Raw genomic sequence first — 4,504 nt, forward strand, 5'->3', positions numbered from 1 at the left:
TTGATCGTTTTTAGCGGCCGAGTTGTGTCTAGAAAAATGTTTTGAGTCATTTAGGAATTATATATCGGAGAGTTTAGGAATTCTTTACTTCCCAGTCTCCTCATCGCTCTGGTAAGCCCAGTCTCCTCATCGCTCTGGTAAGGCATCCTGACGTAGAGTTTTGACTCTTATCTTCTCAAATTTCACTAAAAAAAATTTAGGATCACGCGGGTATCTTGGAATCGTTCCGATGGTTTTATGATGAGAACATTGTCTTGGTGCCTCCTGTGAGGGGTTTTGTGGAAGTGTCCCGGGGAGTTGAGCTCTGAGGTGTTGTCATCATAGTTTTATCGTTGCAATTCTGGAATACCTGAGTTTAGTACGCCGACATCGAAAATCTCTTTTATGCAGTTCGTTGGTGAGATAACCTTGACGCCACCCAATACTGGGGCGGGAGTTCGGGAGTATCGCCATAACTTGTATAACGGATGATTTTCGAAGGTTGAGGTAGAAGGTTTCCGAAGTTTTTCTCGGTTATGTGTTGAAGGATGGATACAGCTGGATGTAGGAATTGCTAGATTTGGGTGAGATATTATGCTTCCCCTGTATCCCCAACACCTGATTGCATAACCGGAAAGGTTCGGGAGTTTCATAGGTGGGAATTCAAGTAGCTCTAGCTCTTCTTCCACGGATATTTGGTTTGAGATTGGGATTTCTTACCGAGTATTCGTTCTTGATCCGTACCTTGTTGATTTATTTCTCTACCTAAATTCTAAGTGGCTTCTCAACTTATGGATATGTGACCATTTCAAGAGGAATGCATTCGTTCATTTTGTTCGGATGTGAAGACTTTATGTTGCAATTTTCATTCCGTTGGATTCAACTTCTTTTATCTGTCTATGTGCTAACGGTGGTCAACCTCTTCAGGATGGCTCCCGCTAAGAGCACCAATCAGAATCAGAATCAAGATCCGCCACCACCTCCACCTCCTCCGGAGGCATGGCAAGCTGTGATGGACGCAACCAATGCAAACACACAGTTGATCATGCAAATTCTTCAAGAGCACAATCAATGCAACCAAGGAAACCAAGGCAACAATCAGAATCACTTTGCTACACTCAACCAGTTCCTTGCTAACGGGCCAAAGACTTTCAGCAATTGTGTTGAGGCAACTGATGCTGACGATTGGCTCGTGGATCTGTGCAAGCATTTCGACTGCAGTAACGTCAGGCCTGAGGACTTCGTCAAGTTCGCTTCCTTCCAACTGAAAGATCAAGCTGTAGAATGGATCCAGCAATACAAGGACTCCAGAGGTGGACGCGTGATCACCTGGGATGAATTCCGTCAAGATTTCAGAGCTCACCATATCCCTCAGAGCGTGGTTGAAAGAAAGCGTGAGGAATTCCGCAACCTGAAGCAAGGCTCTTTATCTGTTTATGATTACAACAAGTTGTTTCAGAAGCTCGCCCGCTTTTCCAAGCAGGACGTCCCTGATGAGAAGAGCATGATATACCAGTTCAGGGGTGGTCTCAGAGAAGAAATTCAGCTAGCTCTTGTTCTCTTTGAGCCCTTGAGATACGATGAGTTCTACAACATGGCATTGAAGCAAGAGGCCGCTCAATTGAGGTGTGATGCTTCCAAGAAGCGAGTCAGAGATGCTACTCCTTCTTCCTCTACTCAAGTGGCCAAGCAGCAGAAGTATTGGCTTCCTCCTCCTCCGTTCCGTCAGCCGTATCAGCAGAAGAGCAAAGGTGGCAGTGGATCTTCCCACCCACCCAACCCTGGCTTTCAGAACAAGACTTCGTCTCAAGCTCCAAGATCGAGTGCTCCGTATCACCGTCCGCTTTCAGAGGTCACGTGCAACAAGTGCCAACAGAAGGGTCACTATGCCAACAAGTGCTTCAACCAGAGGCGTCTTCCTCCTCCTCCTCCTGTGAGATCGGCAAGTACAGCTGTGGTCAAGCATAACCCCAAGCACGCCAAGGTCAACTTGATGAATGCAGCTCAGGTAGAGGATTCGTCAGATGTCATCATGGGTAACCTTCCTGTTAATGATATTCCAGCTAAAGTTCTTTTTGACACTGGCGCATCGCATTGTTTCATCTCGAGACCGTTTACATCTAGGAATGAATTGGTTTCGCAAGTTTTGCCTAGTCCATTAGCAGTTATCTCTCCTGGTAAGCGCATGCATGCTAACTCCATCGTTCTGGATGTTACTATCACCTTGGGTGACTACAAGTTTCTGGCTTCTCCAACGGTTCTTGGTGACTCGGATATTGATCTTATTCTCGGAATGGATTGGCTTTCTAAGCACAAGGCGCATCTTAATTGTGCAGCCAGGCAGATTCAATTGACTCATTCGTCCGAGGATGTAATTGTCTTTGCCGCTCGTGATGATACAATCCGTCTGTTTTCTCTCAATGAGAAGGGTGAATTGGATGATATCTCGCAAATTCCAGTCGTTTGCAAATATCAAGACTTCTTTCCCCAGAAGAGCTTCCAGGAATGCCTCCGCACCGGCCAGTTGAATTCGTTATTGATCTTGAGCCGGTACGGAACCTGTGTGCAAGCGTCCTTACAAGCTCGGACCTGAAGAGTTGAAGGAGCTGAAGAAGCAACTCGATATTCAAGAGAGAATGGGTCTCATCCGGCCTAGTTCTTCTCCATGGGGTTGTGGTGTTCTTTTTGTGAAGAAGAAGGATGGAACGGACCGACTTTGTGTTGATTACCGTCCATTGAACAAGAAGACCATCAAGAACAAATACCCACTTCCCAACATCAACGAGCTGTTCGAACAACTCAAAGGTGCCCAAGTATTCTCCAAGCTTGATCTCGTATGGGTTATCATCATATTCGAATCCGTGAGCAAGATATTCCCAAGACGGCTTTCAGGACAAGCTATGGTTCATACGAATACACTGTCATGTCTTTTGGCCTCGTCAACGCTCCTCCGACTTTCTCTCGCATGATGAACTTCATCTTCAACGCCTACACCAATGACTTCGTTTTGGTCTATCTCGACGACATTCTGGTTTTCTCGAAGAACAAGGAAGATCATGCCAAGCACTTGCGTTTGGTGCTCGATAAGCTCAGGGAACACCAGTTCTACGCCAAGTTCTCCAAGTGCGAATTTTGGCTCGATGAGGTTCTTTATCTTGGGCCCAGAGATACCTCTCCGACAATCAGAGTGACAAATCCTAATCTCGAAATACGCCAACCCAACATGTACCTTTGGAGACACCTATAGAGCTCCTTTATAATCACCCAGTTACGTTGTGACGTTTGGTAGCACACAAAGTGTTCCTCCGGTAAACGGGAGTTGCATAATCTCATAGTCATAGGAACATGTATAAGTCATGAAGAAAGCAATAGCAACATACTAAACGATCGAGTGCTAAGCTAACGGAATGGGTCAGGTCTATCACATCATTCTCCTAATGATGTGATCCCGTTAATCAAATAACAACTCTTTGTCTATGGTTAGGAAACATAACCATCTTTGATTAACGAGCTAGTCAAGTAGAGGCATACTAGTGACACTCTGTTTGTCTATGTATTCACACATGTATTATGTTTCCGGTTAATACAATTCTAGCATGAATAATAAACATTTATCATGAAATAAGGAAATAAATAATAACTTTATTATTGCCTCTAGGGCATATTTCCTTCAGTCTCCCACTTGCACTAGAGTCAATAATCTAGATTACACAGTAATGATTCTAACACCCATGGAGCTCTGGTGATGATCATGTTTTGCTCGTGGAAGAGGCTTAGTCAATGGGTCTGCAACATTCAGATCCGTATGTATCTTGCAAATCTCTATGTCTCCCACCTGGACTAGATCCCGGATGGAATTGAAGCGTCTCTTGATGTGCTTGGTTCTCTTGTGAAATCTGGATTCCTTTGCCAAGGCAATTGCACCAGTATTGTCACAAAAGATTTTCATTGGACCCGATGCACTAGGTATGACACCTAGATCGGATATGAACTCCTTCATCCAGACTCCTTCGTTTGCTGCTTCCGAAGCAGCTATGTACTCCGCTTCACATGTAGATCCCGCCACAACGTTTTGTTTAGAACTGCACCAACTGAAAGCTCCACCGTTTAATGTAAATACGTATCCGGTTTGCGATTTAGAATCGTCCGGATCAGTGTCAAAGCTTGAATCAACGTAACCATTTACGATGAGCTCTTTTTCACCTCCATATATGAGAAACATATCCTTAGTCCTTTTCAGGTATTTCAGGATGTTCTTGACCGCTGTCCAGTGATCCACTCCTGGATTACTTTGGTACCTCCCTGCTAGACTTATAGCAAGACACACATCAGGTCTGGTACACAGCATTGCATACATGATAGAGCCTATGGCTGAAGCACAGGGAACATCTTTCATTTTCTCTCTATCTTCTGCATTGGTCGGGCATTGAGTCTTACTCAATTTCACACCTTGTAACACAGGCAAGAATCCTTTCTTTGCTTGATCCATTTTGAACTTTTTCAAAACTTTTTCAAGGTATGTGCT

This window comes from Triticum urartu, chromosome 3 (genome assembly GCF_003073215.2).
Source record: "Triticum urartu cultivar G1812 chromosome 3, Tu2.1, whole genome shotgun sequence".
NCBI lineage: Eukaryota > Viridiplantae > Streptophyta > Magnoliopsida > Poales > Poaceae > Triticum > Triticum urartu.